We start from the raw sequence: 25,892 nt of genomic DNA, 5'->3' as shown, positions 1-25,892 counted from the left end.
CAGTTGTTTACACTCTTCTACTGAAACACTATAACAAAATGGCACTCTTACCCAAGCACAGTAAAGGCTGTATTACTCAGACAGCCATATATATCATCTCAAGCCATACTTTTGCTAATCTGGAAAAGAGCAATTATTGTAGATTTATATAGGGCCTTGGAAATGGTTAATTGCACTCTGTTACAGCCCTGGCCACACAAAATCGGTTTGGATAAATGTCAATGTCAGCGATTAAGTACCTGTCCTGTAGATCGTGCACGCAATGTAAAAATGACTGACAACTATTTTGCAAAACTAACCCATATGGTGGCTACAAAAACGATCAACATCAGGCCATATACTAGCTTCTTTATTTATTAAAAATCCACTACTTTACTTTCCAAAGTTGCAACTAATCCTTAGTGCAGATAGCCATATTCTCTTGCAACTAGTGACAATAGTTAGTTTGGTACAAATTGGTCTGTAAGAGGCTTTTAACAAGGCCTGCTTATGGCTCACATCAAATAAGCTCATAATAAATCCAAACAAATCAGTAACCACAATTTTTAGCACTCAGCAAACAATCTAGTAACTATTTTTCAAAAAAAACAAACTGCTCTTCATTATAGCTGTTTAAACTAGTTGACCAATCTAGTCTAACACGTTTATCATCACAATCTTCTGTGCATAACCAGTACATTCAGTAGTAGTAGGTTACAGCAGTTATCAGCTGGAGGTATGGCTTATGACTCCCATCAGAAATCCTTCTTTGGCTGCAGTGGAAGGCTGTAATAGAGTGCACACTGATACAAGTAGTATCGTTAAGAGACTATTCCATGCACTGAAAGCCTAATGCAGATGCCTGTACATAAACTTAGGTGTCTTGCAGTTCTTGCTGGAGAAGGCATTACAAATAATCACCATGTCTGCCATGCTGCACATGATAATATCTAAGCATGGTGGTCTATCAGCTTGTGGAATAGAAGACCTTTTTCAAGAATCCCAGGCATCTGAACCTGAAACAACCAAAGGTCCCAACAGAGGATTAGGGAGACATAGGAGAAGTACCACCACAATGAGCGAGATGAAGGTTAGGGCAGTATTATGGAATGCTGCTGGCCTGTCAAGGTCTAGTTCAAAATTATGAGCCATGAAATGCCTGAGGTACATATGTGCAAAGAACAATTAATGACTAACCATGTGCACTACCATAGTGACAGCTCATCACAGTACATACATATCCATGCCTGATGTACATATGGACAAAGAACAATTAATGACTAACCATGTGTACTGTCATAGTGACAGCACATCACAGTGCATATATATCCATGCCGCGTGATCTGTGTAAAGTGGCAGTCATGCATCCATGCACATTAGAAAAGTATTAGAATACATGCAGGTAACATAGCATTCCTTAGTAATATAGGTATCCATATGCACATACAACAATGTTCGATACAGTCACAAGACGTAGTGATAATAATATGTGCATAGGCAGTCTGTGCAGGTACATGTATACAAATATAATGCTGATGTAGGTTTCCATTACACACAGGTAGGAGAAGGGTACTATAACACTAAGAATATGCTGTACCATGCCTGTCCTTCTAGTATTGCAATCCAAGCGCATGTTCATGATCTGCACATTGGTACAAAACAACTGTTTGAATATCTTTGGGCTATAGTAAACAATGTTACTGAGAATAAGCATACCTACAGCTAATAACTGAAAGAGTAGTATATCAAGCAACAACTACATACAGCTGTTACCTGCAAAAGTACACAGGACAATTTGTTTAGATATACATATATATATATATATATATATATATATATAGATAGATATATATATATATGGATCTACTTCAATAGATCGAACTTTTACAAGTTCGAACCACATATGGCCGAGACCATCGTGAAAGTTCGAACACTAAAATAAAAGCACATAAAACAAAAAAATACAAAACTAAACGTCTATAGCACCCCACACCCCCTCTTTAATTAAATATACCAACTCCGAGATCGCACTAGATTGTGGAAATGGGAAATCTTCTCTTTCTGCTCTGTATGGAGATCTCCATTCAGTCTGATCATACTTTTACAAGTTCGAACATATGGTTTCGGCTATATGTGGTTCAAACTTGTAAACATTTGATCAACTGATGGGGACCCATATAGGTTCTGTTCAGAAGCTCGAAATACGGAAATCTCGAATTTCAGTATTTCGAGCCCAAGAAGCCAAATCCACATAATAGTGAAAGTTTAGAAGTGTGAAATTTAAAACCTTGAATTTCACGCTTCTAAAGTTCCACTATGGTCATGTATTCAGGTAAGTGTGTGTGTGTGTGTGTGTGTGTGTGTGTGTGTAGTAAAACCACAAAATTCAAAATGTCCGGTTATCGAGGTTTTGAATTTCGCGGTTTTTAGTTTTCGTTGTTTTGTGCATTTCACTTCTTGGGCTCGAGATACTGAAAGTCAAGATTTCAGTATTTCGAGCTTCTGAAGTGAATCCATATATATATATATATATATATATATATATATATATATATATATATATATATGTGCCAGTACCACAGCATATAATCAGAGTATAGGCACCAGTATATACATAGAGGCATGGTAATACAGAAGCAGTACCACTTTGCACAACAGTTTGCAATTCCATCAGGATGTAATACATACCCACTGATCTGGACACCTGGATAACACTGTCTATGCAACTATATGCAAACATTGTTCTTGTGTGTCCAGATACACATCGTGATGACACATCAATAAGCAGTGATCCAAATAGCAATGTTACATAACCCGCAGCGTTTGTGTGGACAACTAATAATACACACTCATGCCAAAGATGAAGACAAGTAAAAGATAGCTACAGCTGTAACAGGTGGCAAGTATTCAAATGCACAAGAGAAATTTATGATACTAAAAGCAATACAGGGCATGCCTCCTCCCATGACTTTCATAAAGGCTGAAGTATGACATTCATGGTTATTAAGTCAAATCGTGTCTCTAATGGCCTGTGACATCAGACAGATAAACCATTATGAACGCAATGATGGTTTACTATGCACAGCACTCATCATGTATACAGAGCACTGGAAGCACACAGGCCATGTTTATAGTAACAAAGTAGTAGAGCTACTACAACAGTGGGGCAAGGTTTAATTCCCTCTGCCTCCATTGCCTAACTGTGTGACTCTGAGCAAGTCATTTAACAAGATACTGCACCCAGGCTGGGTCTGAAAAAGTTCCATGGAGATCAGTGCTCTACCCTGGAAAGCAAATTAAATAAAATAGAATAAGAGTCTCTAGCAGAGATAAAGTCAATTATATAATTTTCTGATGGATCCCATCTACATTCCTTAGAAAGCAGCAGTGTTGTCATGAGCTAATGACTTCAGTGATATGCTCTCCACTTATCTATGGCTTCAAGATTATGTAGAGGATGTTGATGCAGAGGACTGTATGTGTTGTGTAGTAGGACTCTGTAAAGGAGTGCTTAGAAAAGCAGAGGTATCTGGCTGCCAAAAATGTTGCTTTTGTACTCATAGTCTGTTATGAACTGCATCCTTTGATGCATGCTAAATCAAACAAGAATGGTCTCAGACTTCATGGGCAATACAATGTGCATGGACATCTTGTGTTGCCCTTAACTTACTAAATACTGGATAAGATGGTCATCATGTCAGTAAGCTAACTCTCAAAGCCATTGTGCATCACATCCAGATTGCATGCAGTCCTGTCTGTAAGCACTGAGTACAGCATGGTGGTAGGGATGTCTACATTGGTGCATGCACTTATTGTACTGCATGAGAAGCTGCACAGCAAGAGATCCCTTACTGTGTCTACATAAGTAGACAAGTGCCTGGCCAACTCTGTGCCATAATGGGGCTCACTGTGGTCTTATATCCTTCAAATGAGAAAGTGTTCCCTAGCCAAACTCTCATTCATCCTTATCTGACCCCTCCTCACTGAACACACTAGACACAGCATGGTCTAGTTTCAGTGTTTGTTTCAGGTTAAAGACATGCCCCAGGATTTAATAAAATCCATGTAGGCACTGTGTACAGCCTACATGGAATGTATCCATGGACACGGTCACTGTTCCACTTCGGCAGCATGCCATGCATATTAATGATGAAGCACTGCCGAGGGAGAACACAGGAACAGGGATATTGAATCAGTGTAGGGAGAAGTGTACAGGCTGCCCATGGCTGTTGATGCGTACATGGTGAGGCTGCACTGCTCCCCACTACTGTTGAAATGCTGTGAACTGGTTCAAATATGTAATATTTTATTTTTATGATTTTTTTTCCTTTCTGTATGTTTACGCAGTGTGGCACAGAGTGCAGCAATGCCAAGCTTTGCTCACATATAGACAGCTGACACCTGCCAGACATCTAAAAATAGAAACCGGATGTCATTAATTATCATAATTATGTTTTGGGTTTTTTTCTGATTTTTTTTAATTGCTGTTTGCATGGCATGGCATTGAGTACTGCAGAGCTGTACAGCTCTCATAAATACATAGCCAGCAGTTACTAGACATCTTAAAATATAAACTGGATGTAATTAATTATTTATGCCTAGGTCTATTTAAGCATGTTTGCATGGTTCACCATGCTGCTTAGCAACATTAACAGGTAGCTCAATAGTATATGTGAAGGTATACTTTCATAATATCTAAGCAGCAAGATGGGTAGAGCTACAGCCTAATGCTTAGTAGGTCCTGGGTTCAAGCCTATAGCAGTCATAACATGTCTGTAATTTAATTTACTATATATGTTTAATTTTAAAACAACATTGTGAAATATGGAACTGCTGCACCATGCCGAGCACTGCTTAAACATGTTAACAGCTACTGCTGTTCTGTGGTGCTAAGCTTAGCTTGGTGAGTTTTCACAGTGCTTAGCTCTGCTTAACTGGTTTGCACACTGCTAAGAAATGTGTCGCCTTTTTGAATGTTGCTCAATGATGTGTAAGGGTGGGAAAACAGCCCATAATAAGGTCAATAGGAGTGAATTCTGCACCATTCATTGAAGTCTTATCATCTGTTGATATGGCAGGCGGTGCTGGTGAAGGTGCATGCTTTCAGGCACAGAGATGGGGTGTTCGGAAGTCCAGGGTCTTTGTTGGGCTTCTGGTAAAAAAATTGTGAACCCAGGCTGATGTAGGACAACTTCCAGGGCTCAGAATGTAAGGCAGAAGCCTGGGACCAGTTGGCCAGGGAACTGCTACTGGTATCCCCCACACAAGTGAGGAGTGTTACCACCATTTTGATGACCTGAAGAGGAGAAATAGGGTAACCTTGGACACCTGGGTCCAAGAGGCATGAGCTGAGAATGCCCCACAAATATGTAAGTATGTTTTCCACTGTTTTATCAATCTGCAAGCTGAATGTCTGCAAAACTGGTATGCATAATGGTGTGCTTCTCTTCCAACAGCTGCAGCTGAGAGGGCTCATAATGTTGAGTCCCATGTTGGGCTCCTGGCCAGATTGCACTGTGATTGTGGTGAGTACAGATTTATTATGTTAACTATAGAGTAATAAGCAAGAAAGAGTAAAGCATTTACTGCAATAAAGTATACACAGTAAAAACTGTAGTGCAATAAATGGGCAAGTAGAACTGTAATGGAATAAATGGACAATTAGAGTTGCAGTGCAATAAATGAACAATAATAACTGCATTTCAGTAAACAACAAACAATACCAATAACATTAAACAAAATGGTGTGCAGCAGGATTGTATTGTCATAACCATTGCAGTAGAGCTGTATGCATCACTTGTGAATGGTAAGGTTGCTGCAGTCAAGTGTAACACTGTCTCTAGGACAATATCAGTCACATAATGCTCTCGGTTCCACCTACTCCAATTAATAAAGATAACATCATTGATTCCTACAGAAGTCTGTTTTAATAAATGCAGTATGGCTGTATTCCATGCATGTGTGTTCTACTGTCACTGCAGTCAAGTATAGCAGTGTAATAGCTCTAGAATGCAAAACAAATTCAGTCACTTAATGCTGTCTTTTTCTCCCACTCCAGGAGCAAAAGGTATATGGTTGAGGTAGCCCATGTTATGCACAGATATGATTGTGCTAACATTTTACAGACACGTATCAGCAATACCAATAAAGTGTTAAGCAGTATTGGTGATTCCTAAATAAATCTGTCTACATATTTCCAGTACGGCTGTATTCCTTGCATGTCTGTACTAAGCTGCTGCAGCCAATGTTACATTTTTTTGCAGATGTCCCCTGCAGTCACAGCTATTGGGTTCTATTCCCATGCCTGCCAACTAAGGCATTACAGATGTCTAGTTTATGTACTGTACACAAACATGCCTCTGAAGTATCATGATTTCTCATGATATCCAAGTAAAAGACCATGGGACACACCACGAGAAGTGAGGAAATCTTCTTTTATTCAAAACAGCACATGAAACAAGGAAAGATAAGCGCTTTTGCGTGCGCTGTGCACGCTTCTTCAGATCTCATTTAACAAGAAATGTAACATTGGTTAAATAATAAGCAACAGCCAATAAAAACGCTCTTCAATTCAAAAAAGCTAATTCAATTTAAGTCGTATCTAATTAATCAATCGACAGACGGTGTGATCTCATCAAATGAAGTATAGTATAGCCTAATGCTCCAACTCATTCCAGACCCTAGTGTGCAACAAATTCACATAAAAACAAAAATAAACTATGTTTAATGGACATTCTTATAATATGACCATTCAATTATTATGCCGTATTCCAATATCAATAAGGCAATCATCTTAATAAACCAATCATGGTTGACCGTCACAAAAACCAAGGAAAACCAAGACAGAGAAGGAGTAAATAAAGCTCTTCCTTCAGTGTTCTTCCAATGGTTACCATGGCAGCCCGTCAACACTGGTATAATATATAGGGCATAACTCTCTTGTTGTTAGCACATAAACATTTTCCATAGACAGGAACAGCGCTATAAGAGCACAGTGGAATGTGTAACTCTATGCTGCATAAAAAACCATAATCTATGCTTATATAATTATATTGTATTAAGCTAATACGAGTGATGTTAATCCGAGAAACCACCACTGACAAAATGCAAACACCGGGCGCTAAGACGTCTCGCATATCTTCAGTGCAACAATACGCATGAGTGCTGAAATGCTCATATGTCCTAAAAACATATATCTAAAAAACAAATAAATACTCAAAACCTAATTTGTTATTATGATTAATAATCAAACAAGTATGTAAAAGTAAACATCCAACTACTAAATCAAAACTGGTACTGACACATATAAAAAATATAAAATACTATCTTTAACTTGTATACCATTCTCTATCTGGTTAGCTAAAGAGTTGGACCACTCAAAATACACGTATTCAAAAAACATGAGTACAAAAAACCATATAATATAAAAATATAATCTTTCGATACTACATATTAAATGCTCAGACAACCAAGAATATAAATAACTCAGGCTTATTATATATCAAAATTACACTAAATGGCCAGTCTGTCAGCTCAATAATGTTTATAACTGTATATAATGGTTCTAAAAAAAATCTTTAAAATGTAATGTACAAATCATATAATTAATTCTAAGTTCTTCATAAATAGAAATGTAATATATAAATATAAGAATTAATGAAAATGTGTGTATATACAAATATTAAATAATAACATATGAACACTCAAATGACTAAAATAGATGTTAATCAAATATACAAATTATCGAGGTAACAATGCAGAGCAAAAAATGCATATATATATTAAAGTCGATGATGAATAATACTAATCTTACTTAATGACAATAAACATTTCTAAATATTATACTAAATATTATAATAAACAATATATCTTAAAAGGAAATATGTGTAGTTCACATTAAATCCTTTCAACCCTGTTTTACAAATATACTCTCATAGACAAAGTAAGATCCCATTGGACACTTGGAATCCAAAGTGATGTATGCCATACTATAATACAATGACTAGTAGTATGTACTCAACCAAAAAGGTCTGGAAATTCATACGCCACCAAATTGTGGAGTGTAGTGATGTTGATTAAAATAAATACAGAATGGCAGATGGACACAAACTAAAGCAGAAATATAAATACAGAAACAGAACTATTGAACAGGTATAAATATGACTGGAAACTAGGAACCCAAATCCAAACAGTTAGAGCTGTAAAGTGTATAATATGGCCAGCAACTACTAGGCATAACAAAAAAGTCAAAAGGCATCAGCTCAAAAAGTCATTCTATTGAAAATTAGTGTAGAAATGGGGAATGTTGGAATAACCCCATTAATTGATATAGCCTATATCTCAAAATGGAATATTAAACAAAATATATTGGTAAAGATCAAAACTATTGTGACTAAATGAATTAACTCTGTTTCAAGATGGGTTTCAATGAAATGTAATTATTCACTGAAGTGTAATAGCTCTAGAATGCAAAACAAATTCAGTCACTTAATGCTGTCTTTTTCTCCCACTCCAGGAGCAAAAGGTATATGGTTGAGGTAGCCCATGTTATGCACAGATATGATTGTGCTAACATTTTACAGACACATATCAGCAATACCAATAAAGTGTTAAGCAGTATTGGTGATTCCTAAATAAATCTGTCTACATATTTCCAGTATGGCTGTATTCCTTGCATGTCTGTACTAAGCTGCTGCAGCCAATGTTACATTTTTTTGCAGATGTCCCCTGCAGTCACAGCTATTGGGCTCTATTCCCATGCCTGCCAACTAAGGCATTACAGATGTCTAGTTTATGTACTGTACACAAACATGCCTCTGAAGTATCATGATTTCTCATGATGTAATTAAAACTGCCTAATCCGTCTGTCACAGGATTACCAGGAAAATGATTACCTGGAATGCAATGTATTACCAAATTTGCTTAGAAAACACCATGGTGGTTATATAAGTTCACATTATGTGAAAGTGTTCTTTGTAGTTGTGTACCTGCATTTGTTATTGCTTGGCCCTGCTAACAGCTTGAGAGGTATGTACATGCTACATCAGCTATATGAGAATTGTAGTCACTGTACTCAAAACTGACACTACATTCCTGCAGAGTATTTATTATCAGGGATATAGTCTGCATTGCCAGTAATGGAATGCTTTCTCTCTCTTTCTCTATCTCTCTCTCTCTCTCCACCTCTTATCTTCATTTATTTATTATTGTTATTTATTATTATGGTTTAATATTAACATATTTTGTTAAATTAACTATATTTTTGCAAAATATGATGTATTATTGTTATGCTTTATTATGATTCAGTATTAACCTATTTTGTTGCCCTTATGGTTTATTTCTTACTGGCATGCTGTTAACATACTGACTGTTATGTTACTTAATGTTGTGTTACACATAATATACATTGATATGTATTTGGATTGATAAATATGATGTTCCATTCTATTAATACTAACAATGATTTGGTTATTACTAACCTTAACTTATTGCTATACATCATTTACTGCATCATGTCAAGCTAAGCCAGTTCTGGCTGATCCCCCTACCTTGCCACAACTGCCCATTGCACCGGGTCCCAGCATGTCTAGGACCCAAACCGTCAGTGCCCTATCTGCTGCCCCTGCACTACCTGCAGTGCTGAGTAGTTCCACCCCACAAGATGGGGACAGGCCCCCCCTCTGAGAGCAGTGGTGGAGGGGGGAGTCATCACCCAGGTGGCTGAGCTGCCAGTTTTGGTGGGCAGGATAGTCTACCATGGGTTTGATCCTCATTTGTGACAGATTGAGGACATGCTGGCCAACCTGGTGAGGCAGTCTCACCCCAGTGCCCAGCCCACAGGACAGTGATGGAGCAGTGCAGACAGTCCCATAGGTGGGGATGCGAGTCATGCTGCTGCCTTGTGGAGGCACATGGGACTTAGATTCCACAACACTCTCCCTATCCAAGGTGTTCCCAATATTCCAATCTCACCTTAAAAAATGGGCACCTGTCCCAAAAAAAAATATTGTCCCATAAATAGCTCTCCATTTTGCACACACATCCACTGGACACATGTCATTTGGTTCAATTGGCTTGACAACAAAGCTATGTTGTCCTCACCCCTCTCTCTGGGGGTGACAGTCCAAAGTCATGTACAAATTCTGTCAAAGTGCACAGTTGTTGCTGTACTAGAAATGAATAGCTATGTTTCTTTCCTACACCCTTCCTGCACATCCCTACCGGCCTTTCACTATGTTTTCCCCACAGATTGCATCCATTTCACCAATTTCCTACCTCCCCATTTGTCTTTTCTTTATATTTTTTAGCACATAGCACAGCTTCATTAAGCTCAGTTAAACTGAGCTATAGTGAATATATTTGTCTTTAAAACTGTAACACAGTTACAAAATAAACACCTGCTCCATGTTTCAAATTGAAGATAATTGTACCTGTAGACCACTGCATTAACCTACCACACCACACAACTCTTAATTAACACGGGTGGTTTAAACAAAACATAGTAATCGCCAGTTAAAGTCATTAATTGTGTTTCAGTGGAGCTGTGCACCACTCCATGTCATGCAAACTTGATTAAAAAGTAATGGAAAAATGTGAGTGTACCTTGGACTCTGCTTTCACAGATGCAGAGAATGAGTTGATACTGGAAGGGCTACATCACCACTATGAAATCCTACTGTCCAGGGGGAGGCACAACAGAGAGCAGCAGGAGGCATTGTGCGCTGACCTTGTCCATGATGTCAATGCCACAGGTCATCAGAAAAGGACATATGAGTAGGTGTGACAGCATGCAACAGACATGATCAATGCTGCATGCAGAATAGTGGCACATGTAGCCAGGGATCATAGCAGCGCAGGTGGCAGGCCTGCAGTGGAACAACCACTCTCAGCCATAGAGGAATTCTTGGCAAATCTAGGCATACACAACAGCTCCCACGAATCCATCACACCCTACACCATAGATGTGGGTACCACACTTTCCACGTCAGATGAGCATGCAGGTAAGCTCAGGTTGAGCAACACTGCAGTACTGTAGCATTCAGTGTGTGAGGGCGTACATAGTCTTATGTGGGTGTCAGGTTTATCAGTTTTGGGGAGAGAAGGGTTCAACTGCAGTTTGACTGTCATACTCAGATTTTGACTACTATAACAATTAACACAGTTACTACTGTAAATGTAAGATATTTGGATGCATTACCATGTGGTGGTACTGACATTACCTCTCCCTCAACTTTGCACAGGTCCATCAGCCTGGTAAGCATGACACTGTTTTGCTATTGATGTATGTTAACAGCATTGTAATCCCTAGACTGTCATCCCAGGCCTGCTGCCTGCATTGCTGTACTGTTGGCATGATTGCCAAATGCATACATATTGTCTGACTGTACACGTTAGACTCATCTATGCCTTGTAGGTGTCATCACACTGATAGATGTGACAGTAATGTCATGACAGAACAGAGTGCCATATGTGTCAACTGTGCAGTCTACACTAATGTCACCAGTGTATCTCACTATTGCTGATGAGATTGCAGTGTAATGAGAGTTTATGTACAAGTAACTACAGCTGTTAGTGGGAAGAGTACTTTTCTACAGTCCTACTATATGAGGTTGGGTTATCAACATGTCTGTCATAGTGACAACAGTGTATAGAGCCTTACATATATCACAACATAGTACTGCAGAGCATAATAGTGCAGGTAGTAATGTACTGCTTTTCCTTTTTAATCACAGGTGACTGAGGGTTGGTCTCTGTCCCCTACACAACCTGATCTCAGTGTCTCCTCAGACTCTGTTGATGATGGTGGCCACAGTGTAGCACAGGTGGGGGGTTTGGGTGCTGAATCTGACCCAGAGGTTGACATTCCTCTTCTGTCCAAATTGTCACCGCACACAGTCAGTATGCCCACACATACCCAATCTCCAGAGGCTACAGATATTGGACTGTCAGAGGGTGCAGATATTGAACAGGAAAGTGTGGCAACTATGGCTCCAGTGAGTGTAGACACTGGCCATAGCCAGACAGCTGGCAAGGTCCCACACAGGCAGATTGACAGGGATGCTTGTAGGATGCCTGCTGTCCTTCCACTACCTGTTGAAAGTATCACATCATGGGTCACTTGGCACATGTGTTGGTCCATCATGGAGGCACAAGCATGTTTTGAATGGAATCCCAGATGTATGCTTAGGGTTATGGATGCAGCACATTCTGACATCCATGACTGCCTCCACTGCATTGAGGAGTGTCTTTCTTGGACCGCACATTGTCTGTGCTGGAATGTGTGGTTGGAGTTGAGCATCAGACTCATGGATGTAGGTCAGCAACCCCATCTGCTGAGAGGCCATGTGGCCATGCATAATTACACTCCCCTGGTGGCAATACATCCAGTGCTACAGAGGGGAATGTGCTATCCACACCACAATGTGGCAAGCCATGGTCTCATGGTCCTGGGTGGTCCCGTGGGGGACACCGTCCCAGAAAACAGCAGTTACTGTCAGGTACTATCTGACCTTGGACATGGAGGTGCCAGTGCAACTCCTGGCAGAGCCATTTCCTGTGTTCATGGCAGGAGACAGTGAACTGTCAACTATACCATGTACAGTCCAAAGCTGCCCAACATACACACATGTAGGGCTAGCACTGAGATTGACTGTGTACACGCACACACTCACACACCACTGTCAAATGCAGGTCACCTACCAACACACAACACATTTCCATGGTCCATCTTACCTTCTTCCCTTCCTGACTCACACACATGCTGTCAACCATGTTAGCCTAAGCCTCCTGCTCCCCTACACAACACCATGTGCAAGTGATGTTACCTGGGCTACATCCCTGTCATCCTTGCCATTGATGCAGGGAAATGAAGCTATGTGTCTGATGCACAGTGTGACTATATTAGTTAACATGTACTTGTGTAATGCAGTGTTATTTTGCCATGCCACTTGTAGTGGTTAGCAACAGATACTGTATGCTGACATTTGAGTACACCAAATACTTTTCTGTAGCTTATGTTTATGATGTTGTAATGGCTGTATAAGTTACATGATGACAGGTGTATCATGGGCCTGTTTATGTTTCTGTTTCAGGGGTCTGATGGGATAATCTATGGATACACAATGGCAATAAAGCGGCACAGGATGGCATGTCAGAACAGCAGAAATATGTATTCAGCAAGGTATAGCACTATAAGTGCATGGCTTCATAAGTTCATATGTGTATAACAGGCTAACAAGGACAATGGCGGCATTCAGCCTACTCATGCATCCCTAATCTGTGAACAGGTCTGCTACCCTAATATGCGTCACCAGGGTTTTGGGAACTCACACATCTACAAGCTGTGGTGATGGTGATGACTCATCTACAAATATCCTGTGTCCAGTGCAGACTGTTTCCTGACACCAGTTATTATTGTCGTATTCTGCATCCCTTTGCGTAACCTGCACATGATGTGTGTCACAGCAGATGTGTGCTTCACATGCATGGGGTGGGCTTGTTTCATGTAGGGTGTACTATCTGTGGTACATACCTGTCTCTCCAGCATGTACTATGTATACCACAGTGATTTGTAGGTGTGTAGAACAAATGAGACATGTCTTAGTCCTGTCATGGATACACAGGAGGTATAGTGGCTTTCAACACCTCCCTGTATGGAGCCATATGCATCCCCTATAAATCATTTAGGAGGCAGACTATACATGTACAGTCATGACTCGGACTCCACAGGACATGTTATCTACACTGTGTATCGGTGTACCATGGAACCTGTGTGGCTGCTACCATTGTACGATATGCCTGTGTAGTGACATAGCAAGGGTGCCATTGTACACAATGATAGGTGTGATGAATTCCACAGTGAATATAGAAGTGACAGTCTGGGATTTACATCCCAAACCTGTTGGTATAGATTGTACACCAGTGAATGCAACCCCACATCTTACAAACCAGTGTGTCCATACCTCCATGTGTAATGGCTCAAATGTGTGTGATGTGCAGACATTACAATATTTTGCAGGGGTGGATAATTTCCCACAAGATATTATTGTGCACTCATTGGCATTTAGTCTTTGTCTATAGCTCAGAAAACAACTGACTGTGTCTTAGGCCATGCTGGATAACTGTTGGTTCTGTGTGGGATTCTGTGACAGCTCCTAATATGCAATCACCTGCTAATATACTCAGTCAGAGGTCACTGACAGTGGCTGTGACTGTAGAGAGAGAGAGAACAGGTAGATGAAGTATGCCAATAGTAGAGGATGGTGAACTCCACTGGTGACTGGTGTCATTGCAACATAGGTCTCCCAGTGCTATCTTCCTAGAGTATGACTGTCAGACACTTGCCTATCCACCAGCTGACACAACACTCTGTACATGACTAACACAGTTTCCAGCAAGGCCTGCTGGCCTAACATTGTTGTACATCTTGTCAGACCATGGTTGCTGGAGTGAGACATATGTCCAACATCCATTGCATAGTATGACAGCCAATGGGCTCTGCCAGTTACAGTTGGTAGGCATGATCTGGCCATGAGCAAAAGTAACAGTGTTAGTGCTCAGATCCATGCTAGCTCCAATCATGGCATTTCAGGTGACGTGACTCAGAGATCCTGGGATACTGCTTGGCACTACATTCTAGTTGTCCTCTGTACAAGTAAGTACTGCAGTCACTTCCAGCATGTTACAAGAAGAGTCATGCAAGGTGTCTGTACAGAGCACAAACAAACATGTTAGGGAAGTATAATATGTACACACTGTGTTGTTTAGTCATGCTGCAGCTCACATGCCAAAAGGATGGTCCAAGTCAGTGCTGTGACATCCCCACATGGGGAACCAAAGTATTGCATTATGTGTTTACCAATATGTGTGTCCAGTACAGCCACCTCCAATGTGAGGTCCTCTCTGGTGGGTTTTGGCCACAGATCAATCTCCTGAGAACTACCAGCAAGTATCCCCTTGCAGACAATACAGACATATATGTCAAGAAAGCCATTTAGTAGCTCCTGTGGAATGGTTGACATAGCTTGACTGCACCACCCCCTTCAGGTGAGACAGGCAAGTATGCAGACCTCTACACCCATGCAGTATGTCAGTAGAATTACAACTGCATCAACTTGGTTGTACATGATAGGAGGAACACAGGCTCATCATGGATCAGCAAGCCTGACTGATGGCCAACTGCCATTAGCAGGCTGTACAATAACAGGTGGAGAGTGCTGTGTGACAGTTGGAGTGAGGGCGCCCCCTCTAACATGGAAGTTAAAAGAAGCACATAGTGTTGTTTTGATGCTGTATAGACACAGTAAGTGACAAAAGTAGCCACCCACACAAAGCAGAACCACAACACACAGTGTAGTTACATATGTGACCTCAAAGGACAGGCCCAGATTGTCAGTGACCTCATACGTCATGCTGCCACATATGATGGGTATGTACTCATACCTAACCTGTACTCACACACTGTCTGTGTCAACTACACCCCCTTGTCCTCACCACATGTGACACATTACATTCCTACAACCTGTCCCATAACTGCCATATTTACAGAGCAGTTCTTAACTGGCCTCTCATTGGACAATACACAGCACTTATTGCACATGCTAACATTCCAGGCTGCATCTCATATGTGATCAGACAAGGATTACTAACACCATTGGGATACCCTTGCAGTCATACTGACACCACTGGATGCATAGCAGCTGAGTGGACGATGGCAACTGTGATACCCCTGCACAGAGGTAGTGCATCCACTGACCAACATAACTAGGCACCTCTTTGTCTAAGTATCCATATATGTATGCCTGTAGGGGCAATCATCATGGAGCTGATCAGCAGACACATATGTAATCTACACACAGTTGACTGTACACAGTTTGGATGTGTGACAGGGGGAGCATGACTGTTACACATGGTGGACAATTCCAAGGCAGTCACCAAGGACCTGGATGAAGGTACATCAAGGTGTAAAACCTCCTAGAGTGAGCCAAGCCATCTGACTATATCCCCTGCTCAGGCAACATTTACAAAGCACCTACTTAGGCATCCATGATACTGTCATTGTAGGGGTCATTAAGTGGCTCATTGATGACACACATATGCCACATAGTGACATCCACCTGCAAGCTCTATTGCTTGGAATCCATTTAACTGCAATACACATGACTACTGACTGACTGTGGCTAACAATGTTGACTGATGCCTGCAAATTGTGACCACTCATACAGTCTCTGTGGTATGTCACTATCCTGTAAGAGGATATTGCAAACACATGCCTGATGACATACTAATCACCATAAAATCCATGCAAATATATATGCAGTATCATTTCCATCAGTTAGATCTATGTACCTGGTAAGTAGCACACCAGTCACAACATGTGATGTACATACTCAGGGGTATAAGAACTGGGCACACACCTGGCCACACTGGCTTACCCCTAATGTGTTTCAGATCATCATGGCTCTGCAGTGGTATGGCAGGAATCATATGGCATAGTTGATGCCACAGTCACCTGTAAGTGACATACTCATAACCTCCAAGTACTCTTCCCTCAGCATGCCAATATCCAAGTGCAATGGCCATTTGTTGATGTACCTTTCCAAGCAGTACTGGCAATTGCACACAATAGTATGGTCCCTCACAAGGACACTTCACGTCTTCAGTATGTGTTCAATGGGGACCATCTGCAATGAATATCATTGTCGCCTGTGACATATAGACTAATTACAGGTGACCTGTGCACTGTATACTGGGCAATGTGTGATCCTGCTTGATTGCATATGTTGCCTATCTGTAGGAGGCATAGTAGATGGATAACTCACTATAAGGACATTACCTCATATGTGACGTTAGTACTACATGATTGTGGGAGAGATTTGTCTAGCAGATATAAACACACCCTTGAAACAGAACCCTCCTTAATGGCACACACAGCACCTCAGTGCACCTCAGCACATGCCAACTGTATGATTGGCTAGGTGACCATCATCTCAACACAGGGTGTCTTCCTGTATCCCTCATGGACTGAGGCAATATGTGCTGATCCTGTAACTATGGGTATAAAGATGTCTATGATTGTGAGGGCTGTATGGCAATTGTGCTAGTAAAGTTCAAACATCCTATGGTTCCATGAAATATTGTAAAATGCTCTAACAGGCTCACAGACAAACATGGCTACATTGAGGCTAGCCCCACTTCCACTCACTGCATAAAGGACATGCCAAGGCACACACATAGTGCAAGCTGGCTGTATTTAGATGAGAACACTTATCTATGTACTGGTACACACTACAGATCACAGTACGTGATGCATGCAACAAACCTCATGTCTGCTAGTACTATCAGTTTAAGACATATTATGCTTGATGACATCAGCAAGCCTTGTTGTGGTCAGTCCTTTGGGGGCCTACATCACACACTACAAATACTTCAAAACCCTACCTATTTCTAAGTTACCAACATGATCGTATTTATGTCATATGACCATACACACGCACTAAGCCTGGAATGAGACTAGAAACCCTACTTATCTAGTCTTACACACTATAAATCACAGTATATATTGCATACACCACAGGTAAAGTCTGTTGCATATATGATTGCAGACACAGTACTTGAGCATTACACAAACTAAGCTTGTGTTGAACAGCATCTGTGGCCTGCAGAGTGATATTGCTTTATACTGTTATCTGTATCTGGTATGCAAGCAGTGAGATAACTATTATCATAGCTATGTGTGTACCATTACCAGTATTGCCATATGTGGCTGTTTGCACTAAGATAGGCAAACATGTAGGAAGGAGCAATGTGCCCTGTCCATGCATGTATTGTCAACATTATGCATTACACCACTTGTTCTCCTGTGTCTTTCTATGTGGTGACATCCAGCATGCACAGGTGTCTATAGGTAGGTGGATTATGTACTGTTGCATCCTTAGCTTGGATCCTTTGAGCAACAGTATGGATATGTGATAGTGCAGATTTCCTCACCATAATTAGAGTATGTAGGACAACACAGAGATCCACACACATATTTATGTATACAACAGGGATGTATGTATAAATGTAGCTGCATGTGTGTATGATATGTATACATGTTATGTAAATATATGGGGAGAGTCTACCTATCATTTTAATATATAGCTAGATATATATCAGTATATATCTAGTTGACACTACATAGAAATAGATATACTATGTATGTGGGAGAGAGATAGTGACAGACAGATATGTATATGTATATGTCTGTATGTATAGACATATCTATACATAACAGATAATTTTAATGAAGAGGCAGTGGAATTTCACTCATTTTAACTGTCTGGGCATGCCCAGTGGGACTGTTAGCACATATAAAGCAACTCCAGGCCACACGTACCTGTACTTCAGTCCGGGATTTTGTATGCTACATGCACTGACATCTGTCCCTGTTCCTGTAGTACTGCACTGCACTCAAAATGTCCATGGCATTCCCCAGATGTCTGCTGTACTTAATATGTGACTGAGGTTCATAATGTGAGTGACAGTCTGTAAAAAAAACAACATAATAATACCTCACGTGAAAAAGATGTAGATACTTCCAGATTTGAACCATCAACACCATCACCCATACTAACTTCTCGAGTCCACTGAGCCACACAGGCTGCCAGACAGACAGGAGTCTTTCATCACACAATCAACAGCATAAATATGTATATTGTTATTCCTGCTTTACGTGTGACATACAATGTGTGATCGAGTTCTATGTTACAGTGCTGAGTTTGCGTGGTCTGCTGATATATCATTGCTGTCTTACTGTTAAAGCAGTTGTATGGGAACACTGCTGTGCTGGGGGTGGGGGGAACAACAGCACATGATATGCTGGGATCGACAGTAGTCCAAATATCATGTGACCTCCCCTCCACTGTTTAACATCTCTCTTGACTGATGTAGTGAATATTAAACCATGAAGCCTAGTGATCCTTAGGGAACACATACGATTAGACTGGATATCTGTAGTGCCATGTAGATGTTACTTCTGTCCACATAGCCCACTATATTTCCTTGTATACATGCAGCAGATCCATACATATGATCCCATATTATAGTAATCCTTACAAGTAGTGTGTAGGTTAGGGAACTAAACTTGTGAATGCAGCACTTGACAGAACTGTAGTTCAGGGCTGACTCTGTCTGATGCAAGCAGTAAACAGCCAATACATGGATAGATACATGATGTGTGTGTTGCCTGGCATCAACAATTTTATTTATTTATTTATTTACTTATTTAAAAGCATACATAGTTTAATAAAAATATGTCAGGATAAGCGCTTTCACGCAAAGTGCTTCTTCAGATCCTTATAACAGAAAAACATTACACCCAAGTTTAAATATCTTAACAATGATAAAACGACCAATAGAAACTAATCAATAAAACAATTAAGTCACTGATGTGATCTACACTTTTGTACTTTGTTCACAATACTACCCCATGATTTTGGGGTTGACTCTGTGAAGTATTTTCTGAGAAATAATACTGATTATTCTTCCATGCATATTGAATTGTTAGGCATGTTGTTAGAACTGGTTTTGGAAAACAATTTGTTTATGTTTAAGGAGACCATTTATATGCAGAATCTTGGAGTAGCCATGGGGACCCCCTGCATGAACAGTTATGCCAACTTGATGTTGGCAGATTGGGAAAGCAGGGTGGTCCTTTCACAGCATATTTTCACTCCACACTTGCTACATTACAAATGATTAATTGATGATATCTTTGTTCTGCGGCGAGGTACACAAGTGCAATTGCAACAGTTTGTAGAATATCTTGAATGAAGTAGTGACTGCTTTAGATTCACTTTCAATTTCTCTAGTGATTCTATTGATTTTTTAGATACTAAGGTTGTCTTGATGAATGGCATGATTCACAGTTCTCTATTTAGGAAAAATTGTAGAAAGAATGCATTGTTACATCACTCCAGTATGCACCCTAAGCATTTTTTTAATAGCATAGCTAAAGGGCAGTCCTTAAGAATGTCTATACTTCACACTGAAGAGCAAGATTATCAAGGGGCATCTTTGGAGCTGAAGAATGAGTTAATGAAGATAGATTATAACCAATATGACCTAAGTAGAGTTATGTTACAGGTCAATGGCCTGTGTGATACAACAGGGAAGCCATTTTTTCACATGATAGCTCATGAGCCTGATACAAGGGTAACACATGAGGGATCGAAAATAAATGTTTTAAGACTACCCCTCACCTATAGTAGTAACATCCATAAAGTATGTGATATTATTAACAGATATTGGCCTATTTTGGCCTCCAATGATCAGATAAGCTATAGCAGGTGATAGACCTAGTTATACATTAAAAAACAACCTTTCTTTGAAAAGGCAGCTTTGCTATACCACTAATGATAGTATCAAGGTGACTTCTAATAGGCATGGTACATTTCCATGCAGAAATTGTAGGGCCTGCTCATTTTTTTCATGGAGAGATACTTTTATGCATCCCTCCGCCAACTGTCTATTTACTTTCAGCCTATATGCTGATTCCAGATATAAGACTTTAGTTTATCTAGCTAGCACTAGATCATGTGCGTCTTTCTATATTGGTTAGACAACTTGAATTCTTAAGGAACGTATTATGCAACATTTGGGTGACATCAGGAAAATGAATCTCTAATGCTTTAGCTAAGCATATATCCAATAATGAAGAGCACTTGTTTGAATTTACAGTATTGCAATTGATATCAGATAATAAAAGAGGGGGTGATGTTAACAACAGAGTAGAACTAGTTGAAATGCAGTGGATAGCAAGAATGCAAGCAGATAAATTACCAGGAATCAATGCTACTATGCCTTTAAAACCTGTTCTTCAGAAGCGTAGCTCACATCAGTGACTTAATTGTTTTACTGATTAGTTTCTATTGGTTGTTTTATCATAAACTTGCATGTAATGTTTGTCTGATATATGGATCTGAAGAAGCACTTTGTGTGAAAGCACTTATCCTGCTGTATTTTTAATAAACTACATATGCTTTTAGCTGTGGTGGTTGCTTGGAGTTTTTGGTTTTCACATTTGCATTTCATTATCCTGGGTGACCTTTGGCTGCTGGTGTTTGCATTTTTTATTCTATTTATTTATTTACATTTGATGACTAGGTAGTGTCTGGCTGGGTGAGAAGCCCGTTTTCAGCAGAGACTCTGGGATAAAGGCTCCCATGAAAAGTTATAATAGTTACACAGAATACATAAAGTAGGTTACAAAAATTAAAACAAGGACTGTAGTATAATTTTAGTATATGTATGTGAGTAGGAGGAAGATGTTAGTTCCTAGGCCCCTAGGTTGCCAGTGAATGTGCTATGCATTGTCTCTTAGACAAAGACAGGGCATACCGGGCACTCCTACATCTGCCAATAGGGACATCATCGGGGAGTTCCTCCTCCAAGTCCTTCTGTGACTGTGGCTGTGGTTACATAGGTAGTGGCAGGGTGCTGTGTATCCCTTCCCTTAGCTGATCCTGCTGCAGCTGTTTCTGCAGGATCATATTGTGTAGCATGGCACATATTAAGTACTGCAGGGCTCCATATATCTAGGCACCAAAACTGTGATCTCAAAAGACCAAACACACTCTCTGTGTTGTTTTTAATTTGTGCATGCGTCTCATTATGGCATTCTCCCGTGGGTGTGTGCACATTTCTGATGGGTGTATTCATCCACAGTTCCAGTGAGTAGTCAGCATCCACCAGTAAATGGGCATGTGGGATGTCCCCCCTAGCAGACATCTGGTACAGCTGCGATGCATGCCAGATATGGGAGTCATGATAGCTGCTAGGACTGCCAGTACACACATTCATGTTAACTCCCTGGGCATTGCATAAGACCTGGCAGTTGATGGAGTGGTACCCCTTGTGGTCGATGTAGATTCTAGCCTCCTCACTAGGTGGTGACTTGATATGTCCCTGTGCGCAATCTATGGCACCAAGTACCTCATGGTAGTGTTTTACATGGTAGAAGTGTTGCATATTGCTGGTCCTCACTTCAGGGGTGAGGGGAAAAGATATGTGCTCACTGACGTGTGATAGCATAGCATCCAGGAACTGGTGGAGTACCCTGGATGCTGATGCCTGTGAGACCCTTATCATGTCTTCATGTGGTCCTTGGAAAGCCCCTGTAGCTAGTATCCTAAGGGCAACACATACCTTTGTTTACACTGGGATGGGTTCTCCTCTGTTGACTCTGAGTCTGAGTTGAGGGCAGCAGAGCTCAGTGAGTTCTTGTAGTATGTCCCTGTCCACCCTGTAGTGTTCTACAATCTCCAGCTAATGTAGCTCCCTCCTTCTTTGCCTAGGCATATTGTCAGCAGCAGCACTGACTTCAGCATCTAGCATATACAGATGCTGCAGACCTGCAGCAGCCCCTAGCATTCTCTCAGTTAAAATTCCCAAGTCTGTACTCCAATGGTGCAGAATATGTGGAAAAATCAGATTGCAGGGTGTATGCATACATTATAGTGCTCTGCTGTAGGTGCTGACTTTGTGATTGGCTACCTATGATGCATTCACCTGACTGGTGTATCATTAACATCATGTAATGGCCCTAGTTTAAGTTAAACAGGGGTCAAATCTAACTAATATAGCATTGACATTTAGATACACTCAGCACTGCAGCAAACCCCGTAAATGCATACCCTGTAGGTAAACAAATCTTAGCACTTAGTACTCAGCCCCCTGCCCAGATTACCATGCTCAGCATAGCGGTGCACCATGCAAACACATGGAAACATGTTCCCCTTAGCTAAATAAAGCTTAGACGTGAGTGCACACACCCCTCTGAAAGGGCATGCTCAGCACGGTGGCGGGCCACACAAACAGGCACAACTAAGCTGAAATAAGCTGAGAAGTCATTGGACACACCCTCCTCTGATGTCAGCTACCTCCTGTTTAAACACCAGCATGGTTGTCTGTCTACAAAAAAGGGGATATGTGGTCACGATTACCCCTTTATGCTATTTAGGAACTCCATCTCATTTGCGTAGGGATCCATGCTCACAGCCTGGAAACTACATGCTTCCTAGCCCTATCATGTTAGCAACAGCACCAATGCACCATTGTACATTCTCCATGCAAGGTCCTGTAATACATTTCTGTCACATAACATTAATTTTATTTTTCCAACTTTTTTTTATTTTTACAAGGCATGTTTGCTCACTGCAGCACACTGCTCAAACATGCCCAGATTAATAAAAAAATAAATAAATAATTTAACTTATTTCCTTGAATTTTTCAGTTACACTCATATTTGTATGTGGTAAGCCATTTCTGTCCATATATCTACATTTTTACAACCCTCTTTTATCTGTCTACACTCCTGTATATGGAATTTTTCTGTGTACACTGACATGGGGTCTGAAGAGCTGACTATCTGCTTGCTGGATCACTCTACCTGCTTCATTTGCATGAGATTCACCCTGCTTATGAGGTGATTTGCATACCACAGAACTTCCCGTGTTGGTGTATGCATGCGCACCGCTCAGCAGTGTTTACTGAATCTAAAACCTGCTTACTTTTATGTAAGCAGTCTGGTGCAATGCTTACACAGTAAATAAAACTGTATAGGCGTTATTAAATTTCCCCCATGGTCTGAACTGATAGTGAGGCTGTCACTGTGGCATACACTATCACTGTCCCTTCTGGCCTATATGACATCTGTGGTGGCATGTCACCCATCAGCAACATCCTCCATGTATAGTTCAGCAGACATGGATAGGAGCCCATCTCTCAACACTAATTGTATGCATATATCCAACATGCATGTGTGTGTGTGTGTGTGTGTGTGTGTGTGTGTGTGTGTGTGTGTGTGTGTGTGTGTGTGTGTGTGTGTGTGTGTGTGTGTGTGTGTGTGTGTGTGTGTGTGTGTGTGTGTGTGAAGAGAGAGATCTACAGTACAAATGCATCCAGCTATACACAGTTATATGCAATTCTCACAGTTGTATATACATGGGTGTGCTCTGGACTAAGAGGATGTGAGGGACATGAAACTAAGGACTATTTAGTACATTTATGCTGACAGTAAAGAGATTGCTGTGGTTGTCTCATACTTAGTATGACATCAAGTGACTCCATTGTCAGGAAACTCCATGCAGTACCATTTGTTACAATATAACAATAGGGCCATGGTAATTATAAAACAATAGGGCCATGGTAAGTAAAAGGCAGAGTACTGGAATATGGATATTCATAACTTGACATACCCAACAGATAGGGCTTCTTTACAAAGCCAAACCCTATCTCCTAGAATCTGCAAAACTAATAACTGCAGGTATTTTTCAATTACAAAGTATAATTTTTACTTATTTTGTTAACTGGGTAGGTGAGCTGGTTACAGGACCCATTTTGGTCATGATATGGGGCAAAAGACAGTGACAAATAGATTCATGGTCCATACATACATGGTAAGATTGCTCATGATACATACATGCATGGTAGAATACAAAGCAGAAACCGAGCAGTAAAGTGCATACATTTTAAAGTGGAGTTATATAGATAATGTGAAGTAATATAAATCAGAGACATGTAGGGTATAGATTTATACAGTAACTTAATGCGATAAATATAAATGAATCTGAGAAACAAAAAGTATGTTAATGCTGATTATGAGTTAAACCAGAGTGTTGTATACAAAGGGAATTTTCTTTACAATTTTATATAATATATCTAAGGCAGTATAAACAAAAATGAAGTGTATGTCACAGCTAAAATTGCCTGTTGCAGCAGTGTCATTCAGAGCAGTAAGAATTTGTAAAGATAAGATTAGGTCAACCTCTGTCAATAGAACCAGTGCACTTGGATTACTTAATCAGGTGAAGTTTATACTGTTTTTGAAACAGCAAGAGGATGATTATGTTTATAATTTCAAGGGGAATGGAAATCCAAGTGAATGCAGCAATCTAGGAACAGAATTTTTCACCAACAGGAAGTTGGTAAGGAGTGCAATAAGTTGTAAATATCCCTGACTTAATAGAGAGCAGTCAGAAATGTACCTTTTGCATTTATAATATAAAGGAGAGTAATACGATTCATGTAATAATTTGGAAAAAAACAAAGGTAAGGAAAATGTTGGCCCTAACAAAATGGGTAACCCGTGGATGGATGAAGACTGGACTCTCCAGTATTATTTGCTTAAAATCTAACCTGCCGAGAATTGGAGCTCCTTCATAGAACAGCGCTGTTGGTGAGTTGTGCCAGTAGTTGCAATTTTTAGTGGTAGTTTCCCCCTTTTAGAGTCGGTGCAACAATAGACTTGGTACATATATATTCAAAGATATGGGGTGCTTGCCTCATGGGGGTGTAGAGGGGCAAGCCCCCATACCTCTGAACTTGTATAGTGAATGACAATAGTACCATCAGAATTTCAGAATAAGTGCAAAAAGGTTTCCTTTTATGAATGACCACACATCTTTAATGACCCCAGTCTTCAAGGACTATTCATGATCTGACTCAAAATATTGCTCTGTCTCTCACAAAAGGTGTGATTTTTTTTTTTTTTTTTTTTTTTGAGAAAGTTAAAGTCAGGAAATAATGACAATCCTTACAATTACTGATTTCTCTTACTTCCAAAAGTTCATGTTAACTCACATTCTCTTATTGGTTCAACTAATACCAATATTCAAAAGCAGTCTCTGATTTAGGCCCTTACCTCTGATTATTTTTGGCTTTGACTCTGATTCTAGTTATAAGAGGTTGAGATCTGTGTGAGAAACTTGAATGCCTTCAGTGTTCCAAAATGAAAACTTCAGCAGGGTCCGAGAAATGTAAAACTGCAACACACATTGCTGCATGAGTATAAAATGCTTTACCTTCCTATCTAATAATATCTTTCAAAACATCCATGATACACCCTATACTGTCTTTATGTCTTCCTATTCCTT

This window comes from Protopterus annectens, chromosome 3.part1, assembly GCF_019279795.1.
Source record: "Protopterus annectens isolate FY-2018-M chromosome 3.part1, PAN1.0, whole genome shotgun sequence".
Taxonomy (NCBI): domain Eukaryota; kingdom Metazoa; phylum Chordata; order Ceratodontiformes; family Protopteridae; genus Protopterus; species Protopterus annectens.
Note: the sequence above shows the minus strand (reverse complement) of the source record.